Genomic DNA, 20,552 nt, shown 5'->3' on the forward strand with positions numbered 1-20,552 from the left:
CCAAAAAGAAATCCCGGTAGGGTTTCATCCCAGCCAGACTCTCCCCAAATGTTCATTCACTACTATGATTATAGCAGCCTCCTTTCATCTGAGGATCAAAAAGATTATCTCTTGGATTGTCTTCCAGGTGGAGAAATGAAGCCCAAAGAGGTGAATAATAACTATTGATCGCAAAGCTGAGAGCAGAACTTGATTCCTCGAAGTCTTCATTGGCTAAGAACAGTGGGGCTGTTACGGGTATGGTTACAAGCAATGATAATAACCATTTGACTTGTATCATGTTCAGTAAAACTGAAAAAGCTGAAGAGAATCAAAGAATTGGAGTTGGAGTTGGTGACTCTACACTGAGAAGCAGTTTGTACTGCATTACGTGCTGCTATTTCCCTTACAATAATTCACTCAATCAGTGGCATTTATTGGAACTCTTTCTCTGTACAGATACAGTACTAAGCACTTGGGAGAGCATGATTCAGTAGGTAGACATGATTCCTGCCCTCAAGAAGTTTACAATCTAGAGGAAGAGACAGACAGTAAAATTAATTTCAGGTAGGGGAAGCCACTACATATGAAGATGGGTATTTATGAGTGCTATGTGGATTGGGGGTGGGATAAATAGCTAAGTATTTAGGAGGTAAGGCCTCAAATGCACAGGTGATTCAGTAGAGAGAGAAATAAAGTGGGGAGATGAGAGATTAGTCAAGGAAGGTTCCCAGTAGGAGATATAATTTTGTAGGGCCTTGAAGATGGAGACAGTAGTGTTCTGTAGAATGTGAAGGGGGAGGGAATTTCAGGCAGGAGGGAGAGCTTGAGCAAGAGGTCAACTGCAAGAGATATGAGAGGACGACACAGTTAATAGGTAGGTATTAGAAGACTGAAGTGTGCCAGTTGGGTTTTAGCGGGAGAGGAGTGAGGATAAGTATTGGGGAGAGAGAGCAGATTGAGCGCCAAAATCCAATGTAGTAAAGGTCTGAACTGATTCCGATCTCATCCCAGGGGATTTCCTGATAAGACTGTCTTTGCTTTGGGAGACCATAAACACCACAATAGAAAACAACAGAATAACCATCACATTGAAATGTTTACATTTTCTTCCCATTTTAACATGTCAGAACCATTTCAGAATGTTTCTTGCAAGACAACTATGACCTTGCAGTGATATAATAGTCTGTGTTATAATCTTCCCTCCCAGCTGTTATACATGCCTGAATGCCTCTCATTTTATAATTAATCAAAAACTCTTGCCTTAAGTTAATTGATGGCCTCATTATGTCATACTTACCGGAGATTCATCTAGCCTTTTGCCAGTAAAATCTTTCTACACCAATTAGCCTACAACATCAAGCAGCAAAAATAATTTTCCCGAATGATTCTGAGATTAAGCCCTGACACCTTGCTTTTAAAATCAAATAGGCCACCACGGATGGGTACAGTGCAAATTTAGCCTTGTGACATTGCCATTTGGAAACAACCCTAATCACGCATTCTCACTCCCCCTGGCTTCCCACCCTCCCCCTGCCTCCTTTTAATTACTGAGAGGTGTCAATGTAATGGCTAGAGTTTGAGGTTAATGGGGCTTTGGGTGACCGCCAAAAGATTCAGGTTAAAAGGAACAGTTAAGTAAGTTTCCATATGCTAATGACAAGTCTCCTGATGCAGGAGGGTCTAGGAGAACTGTTATTGCTATTAGTAGTTTGCAGCCACTGAGTGCCTTTCAGCAGAAGTCCCTTAACAATAATTGACTACCAATGGTTGTCCTGGGAAAGACACAGGAAGTATTCCCGGAGTTCAACTGGACCAGGGTGGAAAAGGTGAATACCTCCCTCTATATGCAATTGATTTTTAGTGTCTGTCTTCCCAGCTAGACTATAAACTCCTTGAACCCAGGGATCTGTTGTCTTTTCCCTAGCTCTTAGTAGAGTGCTGTGCACAGAGTAAATACCCAATCAGTCAGTCAATCAATAGTATTGGTTGAGCAATTACTCTGTGCAGGGCACTATACCAACTCCTTGGGAGAGCACAATAGAATTAGCAGACAGAATCCTATCCTGATGATAATAATATGATTAATAATAAGTGTGTCATTTGTTAAGGATTTATTGTGGGCCAAGCACTGTCCCCTGTGGGGCTCACATTTTAAGGGGGAGGAAAAATGTAATCTATTTTGTGGAAATTGAGGTGCAGAGGAGTTAAGTGACTTATCTAAAGTCATACGGCAGGCAAGTGGCATATTAGAACTCGGGTCCAGACTCCCAAGCCCAGACTCTTTCCACTAGGCTATGCGGTGTCTCTTAATCAGTTGATTAACTGACTGATTGATATCACCTCTTCTTCCTTCCTGCACTGAACATTATCCCCAAATAATGATCCACATTATTCAAGCTTTCCACCTTTTCTACTCTCTCAGCATTTTCTACCTTTTAAGAGTTGTGGGTTTGACTTGGAAACTTTCGACCCTAAACATGATGTAACTTGTTTTTCTATTCATTTTCTCTTGAGATTGGTGACAGCTTTTACAACATCTCTTTGTCAAAGTATTTCCTACACCTGCACCAGTGCCATTTGTTTAAGTTATAAACTCATAGAGGATAAGGATTAAATCTTTAATCCTGATTTGTACAATGCACAATAGAGAGTGCATGTTGATGTTCAATAAATACCATTTGATGATGTTAATGATCAATCCAAACTCACTGGATTTCCTCATTAACTTGGTCAAATCATTGCATCAGTCACCCACTGCACACATGTGGATGTTGTTTTTTTCATCTATTTCTTTGTTCTATTTTTGGCCTCCTTAGTTTTAATAGTTGTGTCTATGTTTTTCATCTTATTCCCAGGTTGTGTATATGCTCCGTGTCTGCGTAGTTCCCCTCACTGTCTATCAACACAAAGTGTTGACTGGGCACCTACTATATGCAGACTTCTGTACTCTGTAGTTGGAAGGGTAGAAAACAAGGTCCCTACCTGCTAGGAGTTTATAATCTAGTTTGTTGTGGGCAGGGAATGTGTCTGTTATGTTGTTATAATGTACTTTCCCAAGCTGTCAATGCAGTGTTCTGCATACAGTAAGCATTCAAATGTATGATTGATTGATTAATAGGGAAACAGTCAAAAGATAATGTATAGATCAGAGGGAGAAGGGAAAGGCCATATGGGTATGTAAATAAGAGCTTTAGTCTCAGGGTATGCAAACAATATGTACAAAAATGTTATGAGTGTATTACATAAGTGTTGAGAGGTGCAAAATGCTGAGGTGGGACTTGGGAAGATAAGACCTGGAGAAAGGAAAAATGATTTAGGGAAAGTCTCTGGAAAATTAACTGGGGAAGCCTCTTATGACTAAGGGAAGCGACACGGCCTAGAGGAAAGAACAAAGGCCAGGGAGTCAGAGGACCTGGTTGGGCATCCCATTTCTGCCATTTGCTGGCTGTATGACCTTGGGCAAGTCTCTTAACTTCTCCATGCTTCAGTTACATCATCTATAAAATGGGAATTAAATCCTACTCCCTCCTACTTAGACTATGAGCCCCATGTGGGACAGGGACTGTGTTCAATCTGATTATCTTGTATCTATACTAGCACTTAGTATAGTTCTTGGCACATAGCAAGTGCTTAACAAGTACCATAAAAAATCTGCCCATTTTCCTTCAAAACACATTTTGTGGATCTAACTTTCCTCTCCTCACTTACAGCCACTATACTCGTTCAAGTCTCGCCATATCCAGATTAGATTATTGTATGGGCCTCCTTGCTCATTTCCCTGCCTCCAGCTTCCCCCCTCTTTAGTCCATGGACTGCACTGATGCCCATAACATTCTCCTGAAACTTATTCAGCCCATGTATCCTTTCTCCTCAAAACCCTCCAGTGGCTGCCCATTTCATTCATATGTTTAATCAATCATATTGAGTGCTTACTGTCTGCAAAGCACTTGGAAGATTACACTATAACAATAAACAGACACATTCCCTTCCCACAACAATCTTACAATCTAGAGACCAGCTTACATCTCCTTTCTCATCAAGCAAAGACTCCTTTCCATTGGCTCCAAGGCTCTCTATCTGCTATCTCCATTTTACTTATTGGTTCTCCTCACCCTTTACTCCCCTCCTCTCACTATTTGCTCCCCCTGACTGTTCTCTGTTTTCATCTTGCTTAACCCGATCCCTTGCTCATACTGTACCCCAGGTCTAGAATTTCTTTTTCCTCAAATCTACCAAATTCCATTACTCCCAACCTTTCAAGTTCTCCTAAAATCTCATCTCCTTCAACATGTCTTCCCCAACTTATTATCACTACCCTTATCAGAGAAGCAGCATGGCTCAGTGGAAAGAGCATGGGCTTGTGAGTCATGGGTCATGGGTTCAAATCCCGGTTCAGCCGCTTGTCAGCTGGGTGACTTTGGGCAAGTCACTTAACTTCTCTGTGCCTCAGTTACCTCATCTGTAAGACTGTGAGCCCCACATCGGACAACCTGATCACCATGTGTCCTCCCTAGCGCTTAGAACATTGCTTGGCACATAGTAAGCACTTAATAAATGCCATAATAATTATTATTACCCTGATTCTTACTAATCCTTCAGCCTCCCCTTTCACTCTTATGTGTGTATTTATTTATTTTTGCCTATTTTCAGCACTTGTGTATATATAAGTCTAGCTGATGTTTTTATTTTGAGTGCCAGCTCTCTGTGGCAGGTAACATGTGCTATACTTTACTTCTATTTCCCAAGTGCTTTGTAGACATTCCACTTAGTAGCCACTCAATAAATACCATTACTGCTACTCCTAGAGGAGGTGGAATTTCCAGAAGGGTTTGAAGATGGGAAAAGCTGTGATCTTGTCCATCTGAAGGGGCAGAAAGTAGAAAGCATTAGGGAGAGCATGAGCAAGGAGTCAGAAGCGAAAGAATTGAGAACAAGTTCCTGTAAGAAGGTTAGCTTGGGAGGAATCAAGAGTGTGAGCTGGGTTGTAGGAGATGAGAACTGATTAGAGGAAGAGAGCTGTTTGAGTACCATCAAGTCACCAGTCAAGTCTCTATTTGATGCAGAAAGGAATGGGCTACTATTGAAGATTTTTGCATAAAATAATGTTTTAGAAAAATGACCCAGGCAGCAGAGTGAAGCTTGGACTGAGGGCAGGGAGACCAGTGAAAATACTGCTACAGTCATCTAGCTAGATATGACAAGTGACTAAACCAGAGCAGTAGCCATGATGATGGAGAGGAAGGGCAGATCTGGGAAATGTGAAAGAAAAACCGGCAAGATCTAGTGACAGACTGAATGTGGGATTTCAAGGTCCTCTGGGATAGGAACCAGACCATAAATGTAATTTTTATAGTATGCTCCCAGCCACCAAAGACACAGTTCTCTGCACAGAAGGTGATTGTTAAATATTGATGATGATAATGATGAATTGAAGCTTTCATCCTCTGAAATCACCAGCATGTTATCAGGTTTCCCATTGGATTTCCAGCTTTGGAATTGTGAGGCAAAATGGTCTGATGTTTGCTTAATGCAACCTCTCCATTCTTGCTGCATTTACTACTTAGCTAAATGTGGTGCAGTGAAAGCGACTAAGATCTGCACTGCAATCCAAAATGAAGAAAAAAGAGCTTCTTTAATTTATGGAATAGCCTTTCTTGTATGCTGTAAGGGTGATGAATTTCAGGAAAGGCCCTAGAAACACTCAAAGTCAGCACACTAACCTCAAATGAAGTTCCAGTTGCTTGGGCGACTACTTTCAGGGGAAATGCAGAATTGAATGCTGGGTAAAAAGGAAGTTTCATGAGATGATGTCTGCTTTTCAGGAGTCAGTCAGTCCCTGACAAATGTTCATTAAAATGTGGTCCTTTAATCATCTATGGAAAACATGGGTTTCTAGAAATGCTTTAGTTTCTACATCATTGCTATGATGTGTCATGTCTGGTAAAACACCAAATAGAACTCATATTAGACAGGACCAATGGAGTGTCATGGAGAACCACACATCAAGCAGGCTTGATTCAACTCTTTGAGCTCAAAATGAAGTGGATTTTGAGAGTAGCAGAGGACACGCACAATGTGAGGGTAAAATTTCCTTTGGTCTTGGGTTGGGTGAAAGGTTTCCAATGAAAGCCAAACCCAGAGCCAGGATTAGGTAGGCCATATATTCTATTTCTTTAGCAGCTCTAGTAATACTGTCCAGAATGAACACCTTTCTGTCTGAAGTTTTTATTTTTAAGGCTTAGCTCCTCTGTCCCTTGACTTCTGCTCCCAAGTTCCCTGATTTGGCAGTGGGGCTGGCACTCACAGACCTGGAAAAGGAACTATTTGGGAGTCATTGATCTCCCCCGTTGTCTCTCCTCCTTAGACTGTGAGCCCTATGAGGGACAGGCACTATGTCCAACCTGATTATCTTGTATCAACCCCAGTGCTTTAAGGAGTGCAATCATTATTACTAGGGCATGTCATTTCACTTCTCTGGCCCTCAGTTACTTCACCTGTAAAATGGGGATCGAGACTGTCAGCCCAGTGTAGGACAGGGATGGTGTCCAACCAAGTTTGCTTGTATCCACCCCAGTGCTTAGTACAATTGTCTGGCACATAGTAATCACTTATCAAATACCACAATAATCACTATTACTATTAAATATTCTAGATTTGGGGCAAACTTGATGTAACTCAACATACTTTTGCAAAATGACACTTATGATGTCATTATACTCCAACGTGTGAGTCTTAATGCCCAGCATTCTGGAACATAACAACATTCACCTTAGCCAGAAGCTATTCAGTTTCACATTTAGATACTTGGCTCCGACCCTGTAGCATTTACCTTTAGCATATAGCTTTAAATTCTGTTGCTTACCCCCATCTGCAATTTGTTTTACTGTCCATTTCCCCCACTAGTCTGTAAGCTCCTTGAGGGCAGGGATCATGTCTAGAAACTCTTGTACTGTCCCAAGAATTTGGCATAGTGCTCTGCCCACAGTATGCACTCAAAGCTATTGATCCATCAGTTGATAAAGTGCTCAGTAAATAATATTGATAGATTGATTTACTGTCCTTAGGCTAAGTTTGCACACGTTTTGGAAACAAAGAGAAGCAGCATGGCTTAGTGGAAAGACCACCGGCTTGGGAATCAGAGGATGTGGGTTCTAATCCCGGCTCTGCCACTTGTCTGCTGAGTGACCTTGGGCAAGCCACTTAACTTCTCTGTACCTCCGTTACCTCATCTGTAAAGTGGGGATTAAGACTGTGATTCCCATGTGGGACAACCTGATTACCTTGTATCTACCCCAGCGCTTAGAACAGTGTTTGGCACATAGTAAGCACTTAATGAATACCATTATTATTATTATTATTATTATAGCCCACATTTCAAGCCAAAATGGGCTAAATTTTGAACAAGTCTTTGGGTGTGGCCTTGTGAAATGGGGTGTTTGGGGGTGAGCTATGATTTAGGGGCTTATTTAGAACGAACAATTCTGAGTTTAGTTCAGGTGCAAAGCCACAGGAATAAAATCCAAAAACAAGTACTCAGACCTCCAGACAACCCAACTAGAGATCTTTTCACTAGTTTGTTGAGACTCGTGGAAGCTTTCAAATGCTTATAATGTGGCAGGCTCAGACTGTCTGCCAAAAGCAGAAGAGAATATGACTTACATCTTTAATAAGCAACGAGCGTGGAGTTAACATGAATGCAAAGTATACTACAGTAAATCTGAATGGGTTCAGAAGAAGGTTCCAGCTCAATCCCACTTTAAATGGAAAAAATTCAGTAAAGTCTTGGAATTTTCTTTCAACCCTTTAGGCTGCTCAGACTGGTGAGGAGGGGTGTGTGACTGTTTGGGTGTTTGGGGGAAACAAGCTGCCCTTTGTCTCTGAGGACAATAAAGAAATAGGTGGCAATGGTTTTCTCGATTGTTGCCAAAGAGACCAGTACAATGAGCCCAGCACAGCCCTGTTAACAAATGAAAGGACTACGAGTTGGAGAGGAGGCCAGCCCAGGGTTCTGGAAAAGAGTGCCTAGAGCCACGGGGCCGGAATCCGGGAGGAGTTTGGAGTCAGAAAGCTGAGGGCCTCACTGCCTTGCCAAGAGTTTGTCCCATTGGGATCCAGGTCTCCACCCTGCCAACAGAACGGTTATTCTGAGGATGGCCTCCTCAGGGGAAAACCCCAGGACTGTGTACACTGGATGAAGATAATCTGAGTGGAATGTGGTGCTCAGAGATCATTTAGGAAGCTGAGACCCTCCCCAGGCTGGGGGTATTGGGGAAACTGGGGAGACTGGGAGAACTGGAGATACTGAATTTGAAAAAGATTGGGCTGGGGATCAAACCTAGGCAATGAAATGAGAGGACTTGAGCCAGTTAGGGGAGGGATTCCTGTGGTTTCTTCTCTCTGAAGTCTGTAGTGCCTTAGGAGTTTCCTTTCTGATAATATTAAACTTTATTTTAATCTCACTGTTGATAACTGGTAGCAGAACTTGAATGCTGGAGAGCCCCATGGATCCCTCTTCCTGTGTGAAGACCTCAAAACACTTTTGACTAATTTCAGTGAGGGAGATACAAGCTGCCTATATAATTGTCAGTTCATCGCCCCACCCAAAAACAAACAAACAAACAATCACTTAAGGGCCAGGAGTTCTAGTGGAGAGGAAGGGGGTGGAGGTGTCACATTTTTCTTTGCTTTAGGCATTCTGTAACCAAACCTAAGACTCAATCCCATCTCCCCTTTTCTGATAAGAACCCATAGAGAAGCCCAATGTGAATACTCCTCTCTGTTAGCTAGGAGACATGGGGCATGGGGACAGGGTTTCCTTAAAACCCCCTCACACTCAGCAATTTTGTCATTAAAGTGATTCATTCAATAATATTTATTGAGCGCTTACTATGTGCAGAGCACTGTACTAAGCACTTGGAATGTACAAATCGGCAGCAGATAGAGACAGTCCCTGCCCATTGACAGGCTTACAGTCTAATCGGGGGAGACAGACAGACAAAAACAATAGCCATAAATAAAATCAAGGTGATGTACATCTCATTAACAAAATAAATAGGGTAATAAAAAATATATACAAATGAGTGGACCAGCACAGTGCTAAGGGGAGGGGAAGGGTGTATAATGCTAACCTATATTGCATAGGGTACTTAATAATCAATCAATCAAAAGTATTTTCTTGAGCTCCTAGTGGGTGCAGAATAATGTACACTTGTGAGTATATAATAAAATGAACAGAAATGACCCTGCTCTCAAAAAATTTACAGTCTAGCAGGGGAGACTGACACAACAATACGTTAAATAGGAGCAGATGAGTGTATAAATATGTGTGCAAAAGTGCTGTATAAGGAGGTGGCTGGGTGTGAACACCCAAGGGCTTGGTGGAAAGGAAGTACTAAAGTGACAGTTGAGGAGACAGAGGATGGGGAGGTGAGAAATTAACTGTGGAACGCCTCCTGGATTTGTGATTTCCTTTGAGGAAGGGGAGAGCAAAGGTCTGTGGGATGTGAAGGGGTGAGGAGTTCCAGGCTGGAGGGAGGGAGTGAACAAGAGGTTATAGGTGATGAGAGAGGTGAGTATGATGCCCAGTGAATAGCTGGGTTTGCGAGGAATGAAGCTTGCGACATGAGGTGTCGTGGGAAAAGAGAGGGGATAAGTACGAGGGAGTGTGTGATCGAGTACTATTGAGGGCCTTATCGTCGGGAGGAATGTGCAGCAGGATGGTGAGAGAAAAAGGCAGTGGAGTGAAGCATAGACTGGAGAGGGGAGAAACTGGAGGCAGGGAGGTCAGTGAGGAGGCTGATGCTGAAGTCAAACCAGAATATGCCAAGTGCCTGGTGTAATAATAATAATGTTGGTATTTGTTAAGCACTTACTTCTAAGTGCTGGGGTAGACACAGGGGAATCAGGTTGTCCCACGTGGGGCTCACAGTCTTAATCCCCATTATACAGATGAGGTAACTGAGGCACAGAGAAGTTAAGTGACTTGCCACAGTCACACAGCTGACAAGTGGCAGAGCTGGGATTTGAACCCATGACCTCTGACTCCAAAGCCCGTGCTCTTTCCACTGAGCCACGCTGCTTTGGTGGCAGTTTGATTGGAGTGGAAGGGACAGATTCTGGAAATCTCAGAGAGGAGGAACTGACAGGATTTGACAACAGACAGAATATGGTGATTGAGAGAGAAGGTGGAGTTAAAGATAATACCTAGCTTATAGGTTTGAGAGATGGGAAAGCTGGTGGTACTGACAACTGTGATGGTAAATTTAGATCAGGGAGAGGAATTGGGAGAGAAGATGAGGAGTTCAGCTTTGGACATGTTGAGCATAAGGTGCCAAGGGGTACCAATCAGTCAGTGGTATTTATTGAGCACTTACCGTGTGCAGACCACTGTACTATGCACTTGGAAGAGTACAACAGAGTTGGTAGACACTTTCCCTGCCCTCAAGGAGCTTACATCATAGAGGGGGAGACAGACATTAAAATAAGTAAGTAAATTGGGACTATGTACTTTAAGTGCTATGGGGCTGAGGGTAGGGTGAATATTAGGTCCTTATGTCCTGGAGGCAGAAGAAAATGCAAAATTGGTGAGAAGGTCAGAGGTCAGGGCTACTGAGGTAGATTTGGGAGTCCTTTGCTTATTGGAGGTATTTGAATCCCATGGGAGTACATTAGTTTCCCAAGAGAGTGAGTATAGATTGAGGTAAGAAAGGGATCCAGGGGAGAGCCTTGGGGAACACACTCATTTAGGGACTAGGAGGCAGAGGAAGAGCCAGGAAAGAGACTGGGAAGTATTCACCATAGAGCAGGAGAAGAGTGTGTCAGAAAAACGTAGGTTTCAAAGCATTTCCCAGAGGAGTGTTTTGCAGGGTTGAATGAAGGCAACCGAGAAAGTGAAGAGGATTAGAACTGAACAGAGTCCATTAGATTTGGCAAGAGGGAGATGTTGGTGACTTTGGAGAGAGTGGTCTCAGAAGGGTGAAGTGGGGAGAAACCTGACTGTAGTCAAAAGAAGGGAGTTGGAGGAGGGAAAGTGGAGGCATTGGATATAAAGAATACATTTGAGGAATTTGGATAAGAAAAGGAGAGAGATGGGTCAATAGCTGGGTGATGTAGTATGATACAGAAAAGGTTTTTATTTTCAGGGTAGTAGAGATAGAGGTGCATTTGAAGGCAGAGAAGAAGGAGCCATGAGAGAGATTGAGATGGTTAAAAGATGGCAGTGAGGTAGTGAAGAAGAGTGAACGCATGTTTTTGAAAGTGAGGGGATGAGATTAGAGATGTGGGTGGAGAAGGTGCATTGTTATTGTCCATTTAGGACTTTCTTACAAGAATCTGTCTACCTCGACTGACTCAGAATTACCCTCTCATCATTAGAGTCTTTGACAACTTCATGAGGTGATCTTGACTGGTGAGATGAACTGCCAGCAACTATATTTGAATGTTTTTGAGTTTCCAAATGTTCTCTTTCTAGGATTGAGACTTCTTCTATTTTTTAACGTTTTAATTTGATTTGGTCATTCTGGCCCACTTCATTCGATTGTATTTATTGAGCGCTTACTGTGTGCAGAGCACTGTACTAAGCACTTGGAACGTACAGTTGGGCAACAGATAGAGACAATCCCTGCCTGACAACGAGATCACAGTCTAAAAGGGGGAGACAGACAGCAAAACAAAACAAATAGTCAGACATCTATACCATCAAATTAGATAAAGAGAATCAAAGATGTATATACATCATTAATAAAATAAATAGATTAATAAATAATATACACAACTATACACAGCTACAGTAGGGAGGAGAAAGGGGTAGAGCAGAGGGAGGTGAGTAGGGGGAATGGGGAGGAGAAGGGGGGCAGAGGGAAAGGGATTGCTCAGTTTGGGAAGGCCTCCTGGAGGAGGTGAGCTCTCAGCAGGGCTTTGAAGAGGGGAAGAGAGTTAGTTTGGCGGATGTGAGGTGGGAGGGCAATCCAGGTCAGTGGTAGGACAGGGGCCAGGGGTTGACAGTGGGACAGGCAAGAAGGAGGTATAGTGAGGAGGTTAGTGGAAGAGGAGCGGAGTGTACGGGGAGGAGCGGAGTGTACGGGGTGGGCTGTAGAAGGAGAGACGGGAGGTAAGGTAGGAGGGGGCAAGATGATGGAGAGCTTTGAAGCCAAGAGTGAGGACTTTTTGCTTCATGCGAAGGTTGATAGACAACCACTGGAGGTTTTTGAGGAGAGAGTGACATGCCCAGAGCGTTTCTATAGAAGGATAATCCGGGCAGCGGAGTGAAGAATAGACTGAAGCGGGGAGAGACAGGAGGATGGGAGATCAGAGAGGAGGCTGATGCAATTCTCCAGTCGGGATATTAGGAGAGATTGTACCAGCAAGGTAGCAGTTGGAATGGAAAGGAAAGGGCGGATCTTGGTGCCATTTGGGACCAGATCCCAACCTTGCCCACTCCTCTTTCTCCTATCAGGTCTGATCATTTTAATCCAGCATGGGACTTATAAGAAATGTTATAGTAGGGGACAGTCTGCCAAAGAAACTTTTTACTTATAATGGGGAAGGAGCAATCGAGTCCACTAATATCCTCATGATAGCCAGTGACTTAGCAGTTTTCTAAATAATGATTCCCTAGGCCAAAACAAATGCTTGGCAAATTAACCTGGAACTTTCAGGCCTGAAATTGTTCCCCTTGCCTTTAAAATACAGGTGATGTGAAGCAGTGTGGCCTAGTGGAAACAGTATGGTCCTACGAATCATTCATGTATTCATCCATTCAGTTGTATTTATTGAGCATTTACTGGGTGGAGAACACTTTATTAAGTGCTTGGGAGAGTACAATACAACAATAAACAGACATATTCCATGCCCACAATTAGTTTACAGTCTAGTGGGTACTAATTCCAGCTCCACCATGTGCCTTCTGTGTGACCTTGGACAGAGTTCCCTCAGTTCTCTCATCTGCAAAGTGGGGATTCAGTACCTGTTCTCCCTCCTCCTTAGATAATGAGTCCCATGTGGGATTTGATTATCTTGTATCAACCCCAGGGTTTAGTACAGTGCTGGATACATAGTGCTTAACACATACCACGATTATTATTATATTATTACCAATATTTCTAGGCACACAGCTACTTTGTTTCTCACCATCTAAGAGATAGAGATTCTCTTATTTCTGTGTGTGGCACTTATCTTCAAAAGGGAAATGAAATATCACATTTTATTCAGTAAATCTAATTCCCGGTTAAGTTGCTCATGGAAGAGAAGGGAAACATCTGTAAATAGTGTCTGATTTTATTATAACGTGTCTAAAATGGCAGGCTCCCCTATTACTGCTCCTCCAATTCCCAGAGAAACCTCCGGCTTGTGACTGTGCACTTTAACAGTTTTTAAGTGTTAATTAAGTCTATTTGTTTGGGTACCAGATGGCTGTTGCCTGCTTTTTCCCTGCTTCATCTCTTCATATTGCTGAAGAGCAGTGAGTATCTGAATCGTCTCTCTCCCATCCCAACTTTATTCCATTCACTTGCATTCCCGTGATAGTTCTGCTCTCTGCTTATGCAATTTTAATTATGTAATTTAGACACAGACCTCCAAACTCTGCTATTGGCCAAGACAAACTGTCTGCACGCAGTTATGTTTTTATAGTATTTTAAATCCGGTGAATCAGTACAGTCAATATTGATACACTGTTGTACTTTCAATATTTTTGGATCGTTGTCAAATTAATTAAACAATAAATAGCTGAGTGATGTCCCCCACTAAATCCGGGGCGAGATTAGGGAAAGAAATGCTTGATGCTTCTTTTACCAAAGGAGAATGGAGGGCACAATGTTACACTCACAGTCTGAAGCATTTGGTACAAGGTTCTTCCTAGAATGCGCCTGTACTGTAGTTTCTGATCTGTGAGAGTGCTACTGGTTGTAGAATATATCTTTACCTATTTCTTTTTGCGTTTCAAAGCTTGTCTCCTTTTCATATCAGCAGTGGGAATCCCTGGTCAGAGAGATGTCAGAGCACGGGCTTGGGAGTCAGAGGTCATGGGTTCAAATCTCGACTCTGCCACTTGTCAGCTGTGTGGCTGTGGGCAAGTCACTTCACTTCTCTGTGCCTCAGTTACCTCATCTGTAAAATGGGGATTAAGACTGTGAGCCTCACGTGGGACAACCTGATGACCCTGTATCTACCCCAGCGCTTAGAACAGTGCTCTGCACATAGTAAGCACTTAACAAATACCAACATTATTATTATTATTTCCTTCCAGTTTGATGTGGTGTGCCCTTTGAACGTTCTGTGCCATTCTAGGACAGTAGACTCCCCTCTGCAGTCTGCCTCCAGTAGGGAGCGCTGCTCCTCTAGCTCCTAGGGCAGGCAGGGGTTCCAAAAACATGGCCCAGGGGCCAGTGGCAGGCGACACCACCACCCTGTGTAGCCTGCAAACATTTATAAAATTATAGTAATGACATTGAGACGTCCTGTTCTTGAACAGAAGACAATGCTCAAACGCTACATATGTTTACTGAAAAGAAGATGATGGAGTATGGAGAACCTGTGGGAAGAAATGCTCATTCATTCGATAGTATTTATTGAGCGCTTACTATGTGCAGAGCACTGTACTAAGCGCTTGGAATGAACAAATCGGTAACAGATAGAGACAGTCCCTGCCCTATGACGGGCTTACAGTCTAATCGGGGAAGACAGACAGACAAGAACAATAGCAATAAATAGACTCAAGGGGATGAACATCTCATGAAGACAATAGCAAATAAATAGAATCAAGGTGATGTACATCTCATTAACAAGATAAATAGGATAATGACAGCGATTTGCACAGCATCACTATCCCTCTCTCATCCCCACCAGCCACTGGGGCACGGAGGGCAGTATGTGAGTAGACGGTCATATTTGATCGTCCATCATTCCATTAAATTAAAGCTGGACCCATTAACGGCTGAAGTGGCTGAAAGCTGAAAAAACAATTATGTGATGTAATTGTTAAGTTCTGTTTTGTGATTGGTTGGCATCCGCATAACACATGACCCCCTATTGAAATGACCCACCTTCACTGAAATGTGGGGAACCCCTTTAACGAGATGAGAATCTGAACAGCCACTACTCCATTTGGGGGGATGGAATTTCTCTAAAGAGTTCATGGGGAGTAAGGGTGAACTATTTTTTCTGACTCCTGGGGCTTGTGTCATGTTGAGCTTGATTAGATAGAACAAGCCTGGGCAAGGAAGGCACCCAAAACATGCAAGGAATGGATGGAGAGTTGCAAAGCTGCTGATTTATCAGCATTATAGACAATGTTCTTTGATTAAAACACATCTGCCTGGAATTCTCAGGGACTGGTTCCCAGAATCACGTCTCAAATTTAGGTAATAATTTCATAGGATCTCTTATCCAGTGCCTTCTGAAGAGGTTCTGGGAAGAAGAGTCTGGATGAGTATCAATGTCTGGCACAACATATCTGATTCTCCCTCCCTCTGCTCTACCCCCTTCCCTGCCCCGCAGCACTTGCGTATATTTGTACATATTTATTACTCTATTTTATTAATTATGTGTATATATCTATCATTCTATTGATCAATTTTGATGCTACTGATGCCTGTCTACTTGTTTTGTTTTGTTGTCTGTCTCCCCCTCCTAGACTGTGAGCCCTGTGTTAGACAGGGATTGTCTCTAGCTGTTGCTGAATGGTACTTTCCAAGCACTTAGTACAGTGCTCTGCACACAGTAAGTGCCCAATAAATGCGATTGAATGAATGAATGATTCTATTTGATTTGCCATTCAAAACTTGCCCTCAATTCCAGTCTGATGCAGAAATACATACTGAAGGTCATATTGACTGCTTACCAATGAACCTGTGGAGGACATCTATCTGAACAGAGACTACCTAATATGTCAATTTAGAAGAACTTGGCCAACTAAATCTATCTGAGCCTATGTTTTTCAGAGAGTGTCACCCAATTTTGTTTGGTTTTCTGAATTTTCCATTAGGTAAAATGATTAGTCCAACGTCACTTCAAAAATCAGCTTTCTAAGATAGAACATGAACATTCCAATCAACTGAAGATCTCCTGCAAGGTGGTTTCTTAAGAGGATTGATCTACACCTTCCTGCTTGCATAAAAAAAGACTTCCATTCCACATCCTTGGAATGTTGCTACATGGGACAAGAACTTTGCTTCTTTGTTCTGTGTGAGTGAGCAAGGAGGCAAAATTCTTTTGCCAAACCTGTTTGAGCTTGTGGAGATTTTCAGCATAGAACAGACAGCAACCTGACCTTGTTTAATGATGTTGATTATAGAGAGGCCTTCAAATGTGTTATATGACTTTTTCACTTTATTGGCTGTTGGTAGAACCCCCTCCCCCTATATCTTCTAACTCTTCAGAGTTTCAAATGCAGGGATCTCTGCATCTGAAATTCTGGTTGAGTTTAACCCTGGGTCTGAATAAATCTGCAGGCCAGGAAATGTAAATGTAAATAGTAGAAACAACAGTATTTATTGAGCAGATTCTGACCTACATCCAATAGAAGCACAAGGCACGTTCCTTCCCACTAAGGACTTAGAATCTAATGGGGAAGATGTGTATAAAAATATTCATAAATAATGGAAACAGAATAAATAATTAAATGTACTACTGAATATACAAGCATTCTCTGATACTGAGATTGGATTCAAATAAATATATGGTCTAGTGGAATGAGCACAGGGTTGGGAGTCACAAGAGGCAGGTTCTGGTCCTAGCTCTGCCTCTTACCTACTGTGTCATCTTGGGCACTGTGTCACTTAAACACTTGGTGCCTCTGTTTCTTCAGCTGTAAAATGGGGACAAAACAAGGGTCCTCTCTCTTAGGTGGTGAGCCTCATACTAGCGGGTCTGGTCTAGTTGTCTGCCATCAAACTCATTGTTTAGCAATGGCCTTAGCACATAGTAACTGTTTAATAAATAATAATAATAATGATGATGGTATTTGTTAAGCACTGACTATGTGCAAAGCACTGTTTTAAGGGCTGGGGCGGATATAAGGTGATCAGGTTGTCCCATGTGGGGCTCACAGTCTTAATCCCCATTTTACAGATGAGGGAACTGAGACACAGAGAAGTTTAGTGACTTGCCCAAAGTCACATTACCATTACAAAAACACTAGAGGTGGGTCTGAGGCTGATACAAACCAAGGTGCAGGGAATTAATAGGGAAGAATTGGTGGAGGAGGTGGGATTTGAGGGGAACTTTGAAGGTGGGGATGACTGGCATGTGGCAGATTTGGGGGAAGAAGGAGTTTCATGTCAGAGGGAGGAGCATGAACAAGGGGTTGCAGCTGTGAGATGAGAGCAGAATTCTGTTACGGAGGTGAACTTGGGAGGAATGAAGAATGCAAGCTGGGGAGTAGTGGGTGAAAAGAGCTGGTATATGAAATTGAGAAAGCTGGTAGAGATCCCCGAAGACAGTGATAATGTCTGCTATGTGAACTTGGGCAAGTCATTCAACTTCTCTCTGGCTCAGTTTCCTCATCTGTAAAATGGGGACTATAACTTGTTTCCTCCCACTTAGACTGTGAGCCCCACATAACACAGGGACTGACCAACCTGATTATCTTGCATCTGCCCTGTTGCTTATTACAGTGCTTGGCACAAAGTAAGCCCTTGACTATAATAATAATTTTAATAATAATCAGCCATTGGAGGGTCTTGAGGCAAGGGGAGAGGTGCTGAGTGATGGTTCAGGAAGATGATGTGTGCAGCAGCCCGGAGGATAGACTGAAGCAGGTAGAGGCTGGAGGCAGGGAGACCGGTGAGGAGATTGACACAGTAGTCTCATCATGAGAAGATGAGTTCTCAGACTACAGTAATGGATATTTGTGGGAAGAGGAAGGGGGCAGATCTGGGAGATGTCTTGGAGGAAGCATCATCAGGATTTAGCATGTGAGAGATGAAAGTCAGTGAGGATTTGAGAGTGATGCTGAAGTTGTGGCCTTTAAGGACAAGTGTGGATAGTGATGTTATCAACAGAGATGAAAAGTCAGAAGGAGTGGATAAACTCCAAGAGTAATTGAATTTCCTGGATCACGTTCCCATTTCCTCAGTAGGCTAAACTGAATCTAATCACCTTTAATAATCAACTCCAACTGGATTGATACTGATTAAAGCTATTAACTGCAACAGTAATTACCTATAGTTAGTTTCCATTCAGGGATTTAAATATTTTTGCCCTCTGGTTGGTTATGTTGATGGAACTGAACACCATGAGGAATTATTTTGTTTCCATTAATTGGAAGAAACTGTGGTAATTTTTTTCAGGTACAGTATATATGATTCATCCCAACTTTTTAAGCTCTCAATTTGTATGGATGATTTATAAACAGTGTTTTCAAAACTTGACTCTGAAGATCCACAACTTTTGCTTGATTTCTTTCTTCTCTTTCTCAACCTCATAAAAACTGGAGATTTCAGAAATCAGCCAGCTTCGGTAATTACAGCTGAGTTACCCACTGACGATTCCAAACCACCTTAGGAAGAGCATAGATAACTTTAGCAGCATTTGATTTAAGGAGACTGGTAAAATTGAATGATCATGGAGACTGAGGAACCCTCTTAATTTAGAAGTCTGAGGTATGAGGAAGAAATCTGTTTTTGAAAAGAAATTTGGAATGATCAAGACTGTTACACACCAATTATGAAAATACAACATGGGCCATGGAAAGGTCCAATGAACATTTAGGAGGGACACTCATTGCTAGTACATTTTATTTATGCAGCGGTTCATTCTTGGGTACAACTGACCTTGGTTTTAGGTTCTAGTTATAATCTCATGGATAGCTAAAACTCTTTTGCCCTGCTTGGGTTCAAGATAAACAGTCAAGAAAACCATAACAGTAGTTAACTCTTTTTCCTTATGATGGTACTCATTAGGAGCTAAGGACTGGACTAAGAACTAGAGTGGTTATAAGATAATCAAACCAGAAACAGTCCCTGTCCCACACAGGGTTCGCAATCTATGAAGTAAGGAGAGCCTTGGTTTCTTTATCTGCAAAATTGGGACAAGTGGTATTTTTGTTTTTGTTGTTTTGTTTTGGATGTTTTTTAAATGGCATTTAAGTGCTTACTATGTGTCAGACATTGTACTAAGCTTTGGGATAGAAACAAGGTATTAGGTTGGACCCAATCCATGCCCACATGGGGCTCACTGCTTTAATCCCCATTTTACAGATGAGGTGCCTGAGGCACAGAGAAGTTAAGTAACTTGCCCAAGATCACACAGCAGACAATGGCAGAGTGGGATTAGAACTCAGGTCCTATGACTTCCAGACCTGAGCCCTTTCCACTAATAATAATAATTTTGGTATTTGTTAGGTGCTTACTATATACCAAGCATTGTACTAAGCACTGGGGTAGGAATAAGATAATCAGTTCCCATATGAGACTTGCAACCTAAGAAGGAGTAAGAACAGGTACCAAATCCCCATTTTGCTGATAAGGAAAAGTGGGACTTAGTCTGGGATGGCCTCTTGAAGGAAATGTGCCTTCAGTAAGGCTTTGAAGGATGGGAAAGTAATTGTCTGTCAGATTTGAGGAGGGAGAGCATTCCAGGCCAGAGGTAGGACATGGGCCAGGGGTCGGCAGTGAGACAGGCCAGATCGAGGCACAGTGAGAAGGTTAGCACCAGAGGAGCGAAGTATGCAGGCTGGGTTGTTAGTAGGAGAGAAGCGGGGTGAGGTAGGAGGGGGCAAGGTGATGGAGTGCTTTAAAGCCAACGGTGAGAAGTTTTTGTTTGATATGGCGGTTGATACGAAACCACTGGAGATTTTTGAGGAAAGGGGGTGACATGTCCTGAATGTTTTTTTAGAAAGATGATCTGGGCAGGGGAGTGAAGTAATGACTGGAGTGGGTAGAGACAGGATGTTGGGAGATCAGCAAGGAAGCTGATGCAGTAATCTAGGTGGGATAGGATAGATTAACATACCCTTATACTCTGGGACCTTTTTCAAATGGTATTCATTAAACCCTTACTATGTGTCAAATACTGTTCTAAGCACTGGGGTGGGCACAAGTTAATTAGGTCGGACACAGTCCCTGTCCCACATGGGGCTCACAGTCTAAATAGTATTGAATCCCCATTGTACAGTTGGATAGGCATATCCAGGTAGGATCATGTGGGTAGTTTTTCCAGGCTGGGTTATTCCACAGGAACACAGGAAGGGCTGGGGTGTTGATGAAGGGAAAAGATCAGGGATTGGGGAATTTGGGGGGTAGGAGAACTTGGTGCATTCGGACTGTATATAAACATGCAATGAATCCCTATTTTGGAGACAGTATGGGCCTAGGTTATTTTTCAAATAGGATTGCAGCAACAAAAAGTGTTACTCTTCATATTAATTTGGCACCTTCAAGGAATTCTTCCACATTTTGTTGTTACGCAGGAAGCGAGGGCAGGATGGAGGGGCTAGTAGAGGTGGAATCTATATGAAATTCAGCATAACTTCCATACCTGGAAAAATACAGGAGCAGAAATACAAATTACGCTTGACTCATTTTAAAGCAGAGCGGCAATGTTGATAGACCAAGAGGAAGTGATAAATGGAG

The sequence above is a fragment of the Ornithorhynchus anatinus genome, chromosome 2, assembly GCF_004115215.2.
Source record: "Ornithorhynchus anatinus isolate Pmale09 chromosome 2, mOrnAna1.pri.v4, whole genome shotgun sequence".
Lineage (NCBI taxonomy): Eukaryota > Metazoa > Chordata > Mammalia > Monotremata > Ornithorhynchidae > Ornithorhynchus > Ornithorhynchus anatinus.